Raw genomic sequence first — 16,512 nt, 5'->3', positions numbered from 1 at the left:
TTTTTTAAAAGGATCTAAACGTTTTTTAAAAACCTCTACTTTTAATTTACTTTCTTCAAGGGTAATATCTCTTGATTTTATAATAATATTCATTAGGTTTATGGAAGCATTCTCCAAAGTCTCATACCATTCCACTAATAGAAAGTCTTGTAATTCAAAATTACATTCTTTTTTCAAGCGTAGGCCTCTTGGTACAATTTTAGATTCCACATATTTCTTCATAAAAGTAAGTTCAATCTTGTGTCTTAATTCTTTAGTTAGTACTTTCTCAAACTCATTTAAAGTAGTCTCTACATCTTCCCCTATAGAATTATTACTATTAATATTTGTCCCCTCTATCTCCAAAAGTAGGGAATCTCTAAGGCTGAACATATCCATATTGGCCAATCTTTTGTGAAAAAACTAGTTTATACACGAATATTGAACACAAACTAGGGCTGATGGCCATTAAACATTTTCTGAAGAAAGACATAAATTTGAAAATAGAACAGAGTGAATTTATTCTGGATTGTATTGAATTCATTTTGAACAACAATTATTTTGTTTTTTATGGAAAATTTTATTTACAGCAAAAGGGAACAGCCACGGGTACCTAGTTCGCACCCAGTTATGCTAATATATTTATGGGTTATTTAGAGGAATCATTTATATTTAATGGAGCATGGGGTGCGAACTTGGTAGCCTACAAAAGATTTATAGATGACATTTTTATTGTTTGGAATGGGGATTATGAACTTTTGAACTTATTTTTGGAGGATTTGAATATGAATAATCTAGGTTTAAAATTTACTAGTGAGATAAATAGCACTACTATACACTTTCTTGATCTTGAAATTAATATTGTTGAACAAAAAATCCACACAAAAACGTTCTTTAAAAAAGTTGACGCAAACAACTACGTCCATATAGAAAGTTGCCATCTGTCCAAATGGACCGATAATATTCCCATGAGTCAATTCACCAGGATTAAGAAAAATTGTAATAATATTGAAGATTTTGATATCCAATCCCAAATTTTAAAAGAAAGGTTCTTAGATAAAGGTTATGATGAAAATAATGTTAATGACGCGATGGAGAAAGCTAGATTAAAAAACAGAGATAACTTAGTTAAAGGTAAAGAAGTAAGCCTTAGACCCAATGAACAAGGAAATAAATTGGATATCCCTTTTATTACTAAATTTAATGCTCAACATGGATTTATGAAAACCATTTTAAACAGGCATTGGCATCTTATAAAAAATGATCACATTTTAGGAGATCATGTAAAAAAACATCCTGATATTATTTACACCAAAGCAAGAAACCTAAAAAATAATTTAGCTCCCAGTATGTACAGAAAAAAGATCAAGAAGTCAGATATAGACCTTACTGGCTAAAAAATAGCAGGGGTTGTGGGAGGGCGGAGCTAGCCAGCCAGGAAGATGGCCGCGGCTTACTAGAGCTCCTGTGCCCAATCTGGCTGAGAGGCGATTAAAATCAAGCCCAGCGACAACAAAGGAGTCACAAGTGCGTAAGATCATAGCACATTAAGCACTGCTCCTGAATTCGGCTGAATTGTGAATCATCGGCACCCCAGAGCGATGTGAACAGTACCTGTGGCGCACTCCATCCACGCCAGCATATCCGTTCTGGAACATAACCACGCTACACGCCGGGCCCTGCAAAGACATGCCTCAACGGGTCAGCGGTAAGACAGTTTGAAAAATTGGCTATTTGTGAGATAAGGGGTCTGTAAAAAACAACTATCACACAGCCCATTTCACCGCTCATGCTGCATAGAGAAGGGGCGCGGTAGGCCGCGCTTCATAAAGTTTACCTCACCTAGCGCTTTAGAGGTGAAGACGGGGAAAGCAGAATCACTTATACATTTCTGGGTTCTAAGCCCCTCTAATACCCCCACTCCCTCGATGGCTGGCCAATTTTATTAGTAGAGACAAAAGGGAGGATAAACAAAGCACGCACTTTCATGAGCCCACATAAAGGAGTATAAATCTCAAGAATTAGCCTACAACGGAAAAATGATAGGGATCTGGTGGCCTCACGCTTTTGAGCCTATGCTATAATCAAACTACACAGACAAGGCCTTCAGCTCCCTACAGCACAATACCGGAATAAAGGGAAAGTCATCAGCACAGTGGCCTTTTTCTACATATATTTTTCCTTTTCCTGCACCTAACCTGCCTTTAATTACTCTGGAGACCCACTAACAAGCAGTCACCTGTAGTCCCTGAAGATTTCATTTTAAAGCATTTAAGCAAGATCTGAGCAGAGTAACTGAGCACACAAAATTCAATCATGTCACCTAAAAAGCTTAGCAAAAAGGGTTTAGGCCCCAAGCCACGCAGCCACACAACCCCATCTGTTAACAGCTACTTTAAATCAGTAGAAAATCAAGCTGCTGCTGCCAGTATCACAGAGGATCCTGAATCACTTGCTGCATCTTCTTCGTCAGAATCTGACACGGAGACTGTAACTGACACTATCACAATACCAAAAGCTTTGTTTGAATCTCTCCCTTCAAAAAAAGACTTCTCTACCTTAATCTCACAAGTAAAGCAGTGCATTAAAGAGGAAATCAGTGATCTTAAAAGGGAAATGGGAGAGATCGGACACAGGGTAGAAGCAGTAGAGAGTACACAGGATGCCCATGCCTCAGCAATAACAGACCTTCACAACATTATACTTAAACAGCATGGGGAGATCCATGACTTAGAAGAAAAAATGGATGACGCAGAGAATAGAGGCAGAAGGCACAACATTAGAATAAGGGGCATTCCCGAAGCTATCCTGACTGCAGACCTAGATCAATATCTACAAGACCTCTTTAATTTCTTAAAGCAAACAGAGCCTCCTGCAAAAATAGACATTGATAGAGCTCATAGGGCTCTGAGGCCAAGACCCTTGGACTCGCAGCCCCCAAGAGACGTGATTGTCCGTATAACAAACTTCAAGGAAAAGGAGGATATTATGAAGCAGGCTCGGGAGAAACAACCCATAAAATATGAGAATGCAGAACTACAATTCTATGCAGATCTCTCCCAAAGGACCCTTGCCAAAAGAAAGGAATTTAAACCGCTCACCTTATCACTTCGAAAGATGAACATCCCTTACAGATGGGGATTCCCCTTTCACCTAATAATCCTAAGGCAAGGAAAAAGATACTCATGTTCCTCTCTGGAAGAAATCCCAAAGATATGCACAGAATTAGACATTCCAACCCCAGAAGGGGTGACAACACAGGCTACTCAGGAACAATCAAGCTTAGAGACCAACGGTGGTCCTTTGCCACAGAGGAAAGAGTGGCAACAAGTTCAGCCTAAGAAGACTCGTCGACCCAGCACACATAGTCAACCACAATTAAAAGAAAAGGGTTGATTGAGACTGTTTGTGTTATATCCTTTTTTTGGTATCTTGCAATGTAATCTTTATATTAAAATTCTTTGTCTAAATGCTGTAGGGGTAGGTCCCCCCCTAGTATACTTAAGCATGTCGCGAGACATAGGTAATACCCAATATACGGGTAGGGGCCATATAAAGTTCTTACTGTTAGAAGATAAATCTTAGACACATGTTGGTAGAGTTAATAAATTACAGTCTGACTAAGTTTACTTAGACTTAATAATGTTTTATATTTACATGTTTAATCTCACAAACCTAGAAGTTGAGCCATGTTTGGCTTATTGTTAGATTATTCAGTTCTCTCAGCCAGGCGGGAGAATTAGTCTCCCCTAGTGTTGATGTTGCAACAAGCGCTCCCCCTGTTCAGAGGTAGCGCTTGGAATGTTAAATTGTTAATTGTAATTTTCTTTTTCTACTTTGTTTTTTTTGTTCATGTTTTTGTTTATATTTTTCTACACAGAGTGCAGTACCCGGGTTTTCATCTTGGTGAGTGTGGCAGGAAATCTCATTTCACTTACATAATTTCTGTCAAAAAGCACAGGTATGAATAGGAATAACACACAGGATGTAATCATCCTCACCCAAAATGTTAAGGGCTTCAATAGTCCAAATAAGCGCAGAATGGCCTTACTAGACCTACACAAGAAAGGGGGGCACATCTTAATGTTACAAGAGACACATTTTAAGTTTGGTCATGTTCCTAAGTTTTTTTCTTCTAACTACCCCTTGCACTTCCACAGTTCCAACCCATCCAAAAAAATCAATGGTGTCAGCATTTTGATACATAGGTCCATTGCTTTCACTAAAACCCACATAGAACATGATAAAGATGGTAGATTCCTATGCGTTACAGGTCTTCTTTTTGGAAAACCTGTTACATTAGTGAATGTTTATGCCCCAAATAGATCCCAAAGCTCGTTCATTAATACTACCACCAATACCATCCTGTCACATATTAAAGGATCTTTAATCCTAGCGGGAGATCTCAATGTACCCCTAAATCCTAAAATGGATTGTACCAACCCAGACACGAGAATTAAAATACCCAAAATGCAAACTATATGGCAGAATCTCAAATTGCTAGGGGTACATGATACATGGAGGTACATGAACCCACAGAAAAGGGATTTTACCTTTTTTTCAAACCCAAATAGGTGTTACTCCAGGTTAGACTACATTTTAATTGATCACCTAGTACTCTCCTACATGAAAGCAGCCAACATCTCGCACACCACTTGGTCTGACCATTCTTTGGTCTCTTGTAGACTAACATGGCCCTCAGCCCCTCTCAGAACATTCCAATGGAGACTGGATGAGTCGCTACTAAAAGGTAAAACACAAATAACTAATTTAGCTAAACACATTAAATCCTATTTCGCCCTGAACGACTCACCCGAGGTTAATATCACCACCCTTTGGGAGGCTCATAAAAGCACAATTAGAGGGGAGCTTATCAAGACCAAAGCATACGTGACGAAGAAGAGTAGGGAGAAATTCTCTTCTCTAGCGAAAGATATAGCTGACTTGGACTTTCAACATAAACAATACCCAGACAACCCATCTACTTTGGATAACCTTAACGCTAAACGAGACCAATTAAATAACTTACTCCAACTGTCCACTCAGAGACAACTACTGTCCTTCCAAAAAACATTTTATAGTGAAGGAAATAAACCAGGGAAATGGTTAGCGAGAACCTTGAAGAAAAGGCAACAACGCACATATGTACACTCAATTAAAAGCAAATCAGGCAGACAGGTAGAGGATACCCATAAGATTGCGGAGGAATTTAAGGCTTATTACCATAAACTTTATAATTTATACCCAAATAGGAACACTCAAGCTCACTCCTATCACTGCAAGCAATATCTAGATCAAATACAAGTCCCACAGTTAAATGCAGAACAGTCTAAAGCACTAGACCAACCCTTCAACCTTAGAGAAGTGCTAGATGCAATAAAAACCCTTAAGCCTAACAAAGCTCCGGGCCCAGATGGCTTTTCTGGACTTTATTATAAAACTTTCTCCAAACTCCTCGCCCCATACTTGACTTCTTTATTTAACCATGTATCAGATAGCACATGTTTCCCGGACACTATGCTCCAGGCTGTGGTGACAGTACTAGAAAAACCAGGTAAAACACCAGATCATCCGGCCAACTTCAGACCAATTTCGTTACTTAACACAGATCTAAAGCTATACGCAAAAATTCTAGCCACCCGAATAAACAAATTACTACCCCTAATAATCCACCAAGACCAAGCAGGCTTTGTGCCGTCTAGGGAAGCAAAAGATAACACAGTAAAAGTCCTAAATCTATTAGAATATGTACAATTGGCTGACATCCCGACTCTTTTTGTATCCACCGACGCCGAGAAGGCATTTGACAGACTTGACTGGACCTACTTACAGATGACTCTCAGACAGTTCAACTTTCCCAATCACTTTATACAAAAAATAATGGCTCTTTATACCACCCCTTCGGCACAGATCAGGGTAAATGGGACCTTGTCCGAACACTTTGAAATTAGAAATGGATCCAGACAGGGCTGCCCCCTCTCACCTTTACTATTCATTCTCTCTCTAGAACCCTTAGCAATCAAACTCAGATCAAATAGCCACATTAAGGGAATACAGTTAGGATCCAGGAACCATAAGCTGGCCATCTACGCGGACGACTTGTTACTTACACTGACTGATCCGTTAGAATCTATCTCTCATGCCCTATTGGAACTTGACTCTTTCGGTAAGGTGTCTAATTTTTCAGTCAACACGTCAAAATCTGAATTCCTGCCGGTGAGGGTACCACATCCGGTTCTAGAAGCTATTAAGACACAATGCCCCCTTAAAATGCAGTCCAAATGCCTTAAATACCTAGGTATCTATCTCACCCCAGACAGACAATCCACACGTAAATATAACTATGAGAAATTGATTACTGAATTTCATTCACTAACTTCCTCCTGGCTTTTAAAAAATATCTCTTGGTTGGGCAGGATCCAAGCAGCGAAAATGGTGTTATTGCCCAAAGCATTATACATATTACAAACTGTCCCCATTCAAAACATTTCTAGAGAGATTAATATATTACAAAAAATAATGAATGACTATATCTGGAGGCGCAGACCTCCACGTATTAGTAAAAGCACGATTTATAAACTCATGACACAAGGAGGTTTGGGCGTTCCCCACCTCAGCTCCTACAAGTTAGCTATCTCGCTCCAAAGAGTAGTGGACTGGTGCAGATATGAGAGTGATCAATCCAAGGGTTGGGTACAGATAGAAACTTCTTTAGCGGGCACTGATACCATTGGCAGTTTGTGTTGGAACCCTTCAGCTGTGAAAAGTCCAACAATCTCCCAATTAGGTATTACTAATGAAACTTGGAAGGACTGGCTATTTGTCCTTAAAACACATCCGAAAATTTCCACTAAATTCTCCCCGCTCACGAATCTACTATCAAACCCTGAATTTCCCCCAGGCTTACAAATAGAAAGAAATACAAACACTAACTCCCCTTTGAGTGCACAGATCCAAATTCACACCTTATTAGACAAACATCAACTAATGACAAAGCAGCAAATTGACCTATTATCTCCCCCCTTTTTCACCTCCTGGTTCGCCTACCATCAGGCCAGACACTTCATCCTCTCACACAAATACAAAGCGGACTTCACACGTCCACTTACACAATTTGAACAAGCCTGCTCAAATGGATCAGAAAACCTGAGATCAATCTCCTCACTATATAAATTAGTTTTAGAAAATAGTTTCGACAAGCTGCCTTCATATACTATAGGGTGGGATAGAGAACTAGTAGCACACACGCCCCCCACAGAATGGCTTTCTAGATTCAAAAGACTGTCACAGTCAGCACATTCTTCTAGAGCAAAAGAGACAAATATTAAAATCTGCATGCGCTGGTATATGACTCCATCAAGACTGAAACAAATATATAAAAATAGTACAGGTAAATGCTGGAGGGGGTGCGATCAAGAGGGTAATATGAAACATATCTGGTGGGAATGTGATCCAATTAGACAGTTTTGGTTTGAGATCTTTAGAGATGTCAATAAGGTTCTTTCCACTCAATTAACCCCTGGTCCGGAGCTAATTTTGCTTCAAGGATCTCCACAGGTAGCATGCAAGCTACGCAAACAGTTATTCCAAATCATGATAAACACAGCAAAACAAATGATACCCAGATATTGGAAATCAGCCACAATCCCAAGTATCAGTGATTGGAGAAAGCTTGTCAGCTCTGATCTAATCCTAGAAAGATTCCACTATCTCAGATCGGATAATCTAGATTTTTTCGATAATATGCTTTTCCTATGGGAGTCCTTCATTCTAGCCTTGCCCAAATAGGGGATGCAGCTGTGCCTACCCTCAAATTCTTCTATATAAACTAACAACATACTCCCCAAGACTCTTGCCACACGCCACGCTAAACACTTTCTGATGTCCTGCCGCACCAGTTACCCGGGTACAATTACATCTGCACTCAACCTTTTATATTTAACATTTTAATTTTTATTTCAGTCCATCGAATTTAACTATTTCTATTTGTTTTGTTTTTGATTTGTGTTTTTGTTTTTTTATTTTTGTTTTAAATGTTAGAGTCTATTATAACTCTGAAAAAAGGTCCGATTAAAACCAGACCTGGCAATTGTTTATTACCATCGAACTTTAAACTTTTATACATGTTGATACTTGCCAGGATCATCCTTTTTTGCTCATATGAAAAGACTAAATATCACCTGGACTAGTCATTTGTAGACTAAGGAAGCCCATGACTTTCCTTACGCTTAATAGATGTCCTCTAATGTTTATGTATGTATCACATCATTTTTTCTTTTTGGTCAATTGTATTATCATTTGCTTTTATTGTTATGTGAAACTCAAATAAAAATCAAATATATATAAAAAAAAAAAAAAAAAAAAAAAAAAAAATAGCAGGGGTTTTTCCATGTTACAGTTGTGTGGCATGCAAATATAGCACCAAATTAAAGGAAATTAAATCTACTACTAGGGACCATAAACATACTATAAATGACGTAATAAGATGTAGTGATAAGGGTGTTATTTATATTCTGCAGTGCACTTGTAACAGGCAATACTTAGGTCAAACCCAGAGAAAGCTAAGGGATAGAATTAGAGATCATGTTAATAACATCAAAAATGGCTTTGAAGGCCACTTTGTTTCTAAACATTTTAAAGAATGCCATGGGAGCAACATCAAAGATCTTAGATGGTGGGGTTTAAAAAAAGTAAAAAAAAAGATGATAGAGGTGGTGACTTTGAAAAATTAATTTTATACAAAGAAGCTGAATTGATCTATTATTTTGGTACATTAGTACCTGAAGGGTTAAATGTAGAACTAGATTTAAACCCGTTTTTACACTAGAAACCTAAACTTTTTGAAAACTTTTTGATAACTTTATATATTTTTGTGAATATTTATGGCATTTTATATTTTTAAGGGTACTGGCAATAATTTAGGATTTTGATGTTTCTTTTATATATGTTTTCACATTAATTTTAGAAATTATTAATTCTTTTAGTTAACGGTACTTTAAATATAGATATTTAATCAGTGACACTTGCTGGTTTTTGTATTATAAATGAATCTAGTGAAGGATGATATATTAGATATATATATATATTTTTAATCTTTGGTATATATGTTTGTAATACTTTTAATATGCTCATTAGCCTTAGTTTATCTTCCATTGGAGTATTTTAAATTGCAAGAGGAAATATAATCATCACGTTTTATGGTACTTTTGTTTTGTTCAATTGAATTGATATACTTTAATTGTTTTTAAAGGTGGATATATTTGTTTATATGTTTTTAATAGTACTATTATAATTAAATGTTCAAAAAAGCAATACCCCTTTAAGTCATGAAATAAGCATGTATGAAATTAGGATGAACTAATCAATCAATGAAGGCAGGAAACGGATACCACTATAGATGAATCTTCAGGTAGTATACTGTTGTTATTTATCTACAGAAAACAAGATAGACATTATAACGGCTTCAACCATATGGGATTAAACCGACTACCTATACTGCCTTTATAACGAAAAATAGTTGGCCTTTTCTACTGCTTTTAACAGACTGTGCTTTTTAGCTTGGAAATTTGACAAGACGCAAAATACCGGAGCCATCATTGTTTATCTCACTAGAATTAATTTCAGGCTCATTGCTCCTATACATGTTTTAGCTCTTATACATGTTTTAGCTATTGAAATACCACCGGTGGTTAGTGTATGTCGTTTTAGTTATTTATATTAGACCGTTTTATTAAATAATAAATTTTCGTATGTATCAATTTTATTTGTAATAGTGATTGTTTATATTATATTTATATAGTACAGTTTAGAGCATTACCTTGATCTATACCTTATTAATTGACTAAGCATATTGCTTTAGGATTTAGGATTTTACTCTTTCTTAATAAATTTATTTGTGAAATTGAAGTACTTTTAATAGTGATTATTTATATTATATCCACCTATTAATTTTTTGAAAACATAGTATTGATGAACTTAGTATAATCATTTTAGCTCCCCTTATTATACCTTGCTTTTTAGCGCCACATCTATTTTGTATATTTTCCAGAAGTAGCTTCTGATCCAGGGTCAATCTGAGACATCTTGCAATATGTAAGAGAAAAAACAACATATAAAGCAAAATCTATCAAATTCCTTAAAAGACAGTTTCAGGAATGGGAAAAAATGCCAATGAACAAGCCTCTAGCAACAAGAAGCAAATGAAAAATGAGACTTAAATAATGTGAAAAAAAGGTGGAGACAAAAATGACGCCCACATTTATTTAGCACCAAAAAAGACGCCCACATTATTGGCGCCTAAATGCTTTTGGTGCCAAGAATGATGCCACATCCGGTGACACCGACATTTTTGGCGCAAAACGTCAAAAAAATGACGCAAATACGAACAACTTGAACAAAGAAATTTTTTGCGCCAAAAAAGTCAGCGCCAAGAATGACGCAATAAAATGAAGCATTTTCAGCCCCCGCGAGCCTAACAGCCCACAGGGAAAAAAGTCAATTTTAAGGTAAGAAAAAATTATTTATTCATATACATTATCCCAAATAATGAAACTGACTGTCTGAAATAAGGAATATTGATCATCCTGAATCAAGGCAAATAAATGTTTAAACACATATATTTAGAACTTAAAATAAAAGTGCCCAACCATAGCTTAGAGTGTCACAAAAAATAAGACTTACTTACCCCAGGACACTCATCTACATGTAGTAGAAAGCCAAACCAGTACTGAAACGAGAATCAGTAGAGGTAATGGTATATAAGAGTATATCGTCGATCTGAAAAGGGAGGTAAGAGATAAATCTCTACGACCGATAACAGAGAACCTATGAAATAGATCCCGTAGAAGGAGACTATTGAATTCAAATAGGCAATACTCTCCTCACATCCCTCTGACATTCACTGCACACTGAGAGGAAAACCGGGCTCCAGCCTGCTGCGAAACGCATATCAACGTAGAATCTAGCACAAACTTACTTCACCACCTCCACGGGAGGCAAAGTTTGTAAAACTGATTTGTGGGTGTGGTGAGGGGTGTATTTATAGGCATTTTGAGGTTTGGGAAACTTTGCCCCTCCTGGTAGGAATGTATATCCCATACGTCACTAGCTCATGGACTCTTGCTAATTACATGAAAGAAACATCCATTGTGTCCCTAACATAAGATGGTAATGTTAGGACAATATCTCTGAGTCTGGAATCAAGGTATCTCAAAGCTTGCTCACTTAGACTCCCTATACCAGAGACAATTGGTCTCCCTGGTGGTGTACATTTGTTTTTATGAATTTTTGGGAGAAGATATAGTGTTGCTGTCTTTGGTTTATTAATAGTCAGGTACTTATATTCTTTGTTGTTAATTAACTCTTTGCTTTTTGCACTTTCGATTATGCTCTTATATTTTGAGAGGAAATCTATTGTTGGGTCTCCAAAGAGATGCTTATAACACTTAGGGTCCCCCAGTTGTTTTAGGGCCTCAATTATGTACATATCCTTTGGCCAAAGGACAATATTCCTGCCCTTGTCTGACAGTTTAATAATCACGTCTTGCCATGATTGAATATCTTTCAGAGCCCATTGTTCCTGTTTGCTCAGATTTGAGATATTTTTTGTGTTAAGTTATCAAAATATCTCTGCTTCTCTTGAGATATTTCTTAATAGAAAATTTAATTATTTGTTGGCCTTAATTAGCACCTTTTGCTTAACTTGTGGATTAGTTTAACGATCGATGATCCGTATACTACTATACAAGTAGGAACATATTGGTTAATAAGAAATAGCAGCTAGTCTGAAACTTGCACTGTTTTATGTTAACAGCGCTATATTATTGTTAACCATAAACCTACACCATATGAGCAACAAATTTGCACAGTACACAGTATTTTTCTGACCATCCACATGACGTTATAAGCTCTTATATATAGGGTTATAAATAAGTTTTCTGGAAAATAAATTTTCCTTTGCTATTAAGAGAAGCAATGTTAATTTTGTAAATAAAGTGTGTTCTTCCTCTACCTTTTTTAATCGACTTTAATCTGAATAAACTAATGACATTCTTTGTTATCTTAGGGACAAATTGTTGTTCACTTACCAGAAGTATAGCAACGTTACTTTAATGATGATTTATATTTGAGCAATAATAATACTAATATTACGTAGTGTGTATATAGAGATACATGATATTTCTATGTAACTCACCAACACCATTTATATGATTACACATAGGAGGTAATACATTACTTTTTGATTCGAACGTGTGTAATGAACACGTTGTCAATAACAATTATACCCTATTTTAATGCTACACAGTTTTATTTTGTATAAATAAATAAAAGTTACATTTTAATTACTTTTCTCCTTTGTGCTCACCCAGATTATGATTATTTAGGCTCTCACCATAAGTGTGCCAGATGATACCTCTGTTTTCTCCTTTTTATTACTGACGTCTCATTTATGTCTATTATAGCATTTCATTTATTCAACTCATATGCATGGATGAACAGCATATTTACATAGGCTCACTAGATGATGATTGATGGATGCACATACATGCCTTTTGGCATTGACTCATACATGTGCATTGATATTCAGGCAAAAAAAACACATATAAACAATGAACACATTTACATCATACATCTACATTGGAAGGTTGGTTAACATTTGATTCTCTCTCAGAATCATAAAAGATCAATTATGGATTTAGTGTCCCTTTAACATCACGATTCACTCATAATATACCATTAGTAATTATGTACAATAATAACATATTAGAAAATATTAGAGCTGTCACTTTTTTGGAAGGAACAACAATGCTATACTGCTTTATATAAATCAGCATATGTGGGAGAGAATCACAATACATACATAGATGTACATAACACACATCACACAACGACAAAGCACACATTTATCTTTTTAATCAGCATACAATAAGAATGTTGCAAAATACAACAAAATGAGGATTTGCAAACTAGACAGGCATGTTGCTAATATGATGACATCATTCTAAGCTTCAACCATACAGATTACAGCATTGGGATTGTACCACCCCTTTCATCAGTTTCACACTCAATACTACATATACGTAAATGAGAGGGTTGGAAGATCATTATTATTGCGATTTCAATGGGACACGTAAAATATTGACATCTCGCCAATCACTTATATATAGAATATTATCGGTCAGCCGCTAGTTTATTGTTTTGAAACAATATTGCAGCAACATTGATCAATCAGATTTTATGCCATGTCTATGCACATTATACACAAGTATGCACTTTCAATCATGTTAGCGTGGACATGTGGTTTTTACTATAAGATTGCGTTTACTAAGTATTTGTTACGCATATGAACAAACATTATGAAGATGCACTGTATATGTTATATTTTACACTTTCACATTACGATTCATGGGGGGGGGGATAAAGTTCATCAAACACAAGAAAATCCACCCACTTTGAAAGCATTTGCGCCTCTCACATACAATCAAGTGTATACAATCAGCAATCATTACAAACACGCTATCATTGGACATATTGCACTATAAATCCCCCAAACAACATGGCCAAAGCATCCCTTGTGATCGACATTGTATCAAATCACTTCTGTGTGTTTGCATACCTTGTTACTCCTTGTGTTTGCTCTGCTGTTTAGCTTTGTACTGCTTGGCTTGGCAAATATGGATGATCTGCAGTTAGTTGGTGCTGTTGCATGAGTTGTGTTCAACAGAATCAGCGTGCTTGGCGTCTCCAAGAGAGACATAGGGCTCATCTGATCAGAGGTCCGCATGTTCACAGGGCGAGGTACGCCTTGGATAACATGAGCGACTTTGAGGTTTATGACAAGTATAGGCTCAATCGCGATCAGCTCATTAGCCTTTACGATGTACTTAAACCTCATCTGGAGCCACGTAAACGTATGCGGACTGCAATCCCTGGCATGACCAAGATGCTAAGTTGCATACACGTCCTGGCCTCCGGACGTTTTCAATCCGGAGAGGGGTACATGCATGGGCTGTCTCAGGGTACCTTCTCTGTGGTTTTTGACAATTTTCTGGACGCCATGGTACGAGTTTGTAAGCTCTACATAGGATTCCCTCAAAATGATGGCGATTGGAGGAGCCTAAAAAGGGAATTCTATGCAATAGCTTGAATGCCCAATGTCTTGGGAGCAATAACTTGCACCCACATTGCACTGCGTGCTCCAGCAAATGACCAGCCCTTCCGAAATCATAAACACTTTTATAATCTCAACATGCAGTTCGTTTGCGACTCACGGATGCGGATTATGAATGTGTGTGCAAATTTCGGCAAGACTTGTCATGAAGCCCGTATCCTCAGGCAGTCGTCACTGTGGAGGCAGTTTGCCCATGGGTGGCTCGTTGGTGAGTACTTGTGCACAGCACGGTTCAGAAGTTAGACAATTGCCACTGTAATGTTCAAAAACAGTTGTGTTTGTGTAATGTGTAAAATGTGCAGCTATAGGATGCTCTTGAACCATTTAATTGTCTTTCAGCAAATGTCTAGTTTTAGCTCCCAACAGATATGTAGCATGTCCTAGCTTAAATGTGCAGCTATAGGATGTGATTTAACCATTTAGTTGTCTTTCTGCAAATGTCTAGTTTTAATGCAGCTATAGGATGCGATTTAGCCATTTCTTTCTCTTTTACCAGGGGCTCAAAGTCAGAGACAACATCATCAACCGGAACTTTAGACGGTAAATACTAGAAGTTATATAGGAGCATTGTGAATATGTGTGAATTTTAGGGAAATGAGAATGAGAGAATTGTGCAAACATGTTAGGCTTGTTCAACAAATGATTATATCTAAATCTAATGTTATATTTGTTTTATCATAGTTAATTTACACATCAGATGATTCTGGCATTGGTTCCTGTAATGACTTCGCCACCGGATTTTCAAAGACAACATCAGATGGTAAGTATACATAATGTATGGACGGGGGGGGTGGATTTAGCACAATGATCCATCATATGGCATATGTATTATTTAGTTTACACATTAATAGATTTTTAGATAGAAAGGGATACTCTAGCAATACTGTGTGCTTCAAAGTCATACATCAGAGATAAGGTCTGCACAAAGTATGACTCATCTTCACACTTGATTGATAGAACATAACACAGAAGATGCTACATACGCTTAGTAAGCTATTGATCTAAATAGTTTCAGAAATAGTTAGTGGGGGGGATGCAGAACCAAGTCACACATTTTTATTAATGATTTTATTTACAATTTATTTTCCATTAGGGAGATGATTTTATCTACAGTCTGAAAGTGAAGAATCCCAGACTGAAAGTGAAGAATCCCAATGTGATCATGTCGCTGGCATTGTCTTTCAACTGTGCTGACTTTGAAAAACAGACAAAGAAACGTTCACATGGTAAGTGGCCACAATTCTCTGGAACAAGACTGGGGATGCAGGATGCATCCTATGGGAGACACTTATGGTTCATAATGTTATTTTTTTAATATTTAGATGGTATTTCACAATCCTCTATTTTGAAAATGATGAATAGGACACCTAATGAAGATAAACTGATGTTTTGAATAGAATTGCCTTTCAAAGACCATACATCCAGGTTAGTTTGCACAATGCATGCTATTTACGAATCATAGGAGGAATAATGTTCAAATATTTCTGAATATATACATGTCCTATTTTAGAGTATGTTTAATTTATATACATTACCCCTACTTTGTGCTAGAGAGGACTCAGCTCCTGACCAATCAAACAGATAAAGGGATACATTTAATAGTGGACATTTAGGTACATTATTATATGAAGGGACATGAAATATTACATTCAATTATGTCCCTCATACCATAGAATAATATTTTTTTTAAAAATTTTTGAAATTATGCATTATTTTGTCTAATTTTAAATGCTAATATGTGTAATTCAAATATTGATTAGACAATTTAATGTGATTAATTTCAAATTATGGATAGATATAGATCTCCAGTCTGAACCTGTTTTTAATATCGAGACAAACAATACATGTTAGAGCATAGACAGATAGATTTAATGAATATTTTTAGTCATGTGTTCATTAAATAACCTAATTGACTAATGTTTTTAATATTTCTTTTCTTTCTTTTTCAGATTTTCATTTTTGCTGAATTCCAAAACATTTTTTTTAAATAAATATATTTACATACTATATTTTCAAATTTTATTTATTGAAATACATATTTATACATATCTATATCCCAGTAAGATAAGAAATGCATACATCTAAACAAAATATATTGACATGTAAACAAAATATTAGTCCCATGACTGTTAAAGTATCTATTTTACAAGCACATGCCTTATATCAAATATACTAATTTTGATTAATTTATTGAATTAAAAAATATCAACACCTCTTAAGCAGGTAATGTTAAAGTCAAGTATCTTACCAAATTTAAGGTGGAGTTAGATACAGCCATCTATGATTTGATTGTGTGATTTATAGATGTCAAAATCATAAAATGTTTATGATGAGGATATGCAGTATAAATTATACATAACAAC

At 36.2% G+C, this 16,512-nt stretch overlaps 1 long non-coding RNA gene across 1 annotated transcript; it reads left to right on the top strand.

The window, feature by feature from the left end:
- The first annotated feature begins 14,640 nt into the window (after nt 1-14,640).
- On the top strand, nt 14,641-16,122 carry LOC128642486 (uncharacterized). Its single transcript, XR_008399662.1, has 5 exons — nt 14,641-14,689; nt 14,831-14,909; nt 15,243-15,375; nt 15,472-15,574; nt 16,099-16,122. It is a non-coding gene; the product is annotated as an uncharacterized LOC128642486 (long non-coding RNA).
- The last annotated feature ends 390 nt before the right edge of the window (nt 16,123-16,512 follow it).

Source organism: Bombina bombina, chromosome 11, assembly GCF_027579735.1.
Source record: "Bombina bombina isolate aBomBom1 chromosome 11, aBomBom1.pri, whole genome shotgun sequence".
Taxonomy (NCBI): Eukaryota; Metazoa; Chordata; class Amphibia; order Anura; family Bombinatoridae; genus Bombina; species Bombina bombina.
This window is presented reverse-complemented; position numbering and strand designations above follow the sequence as displayed.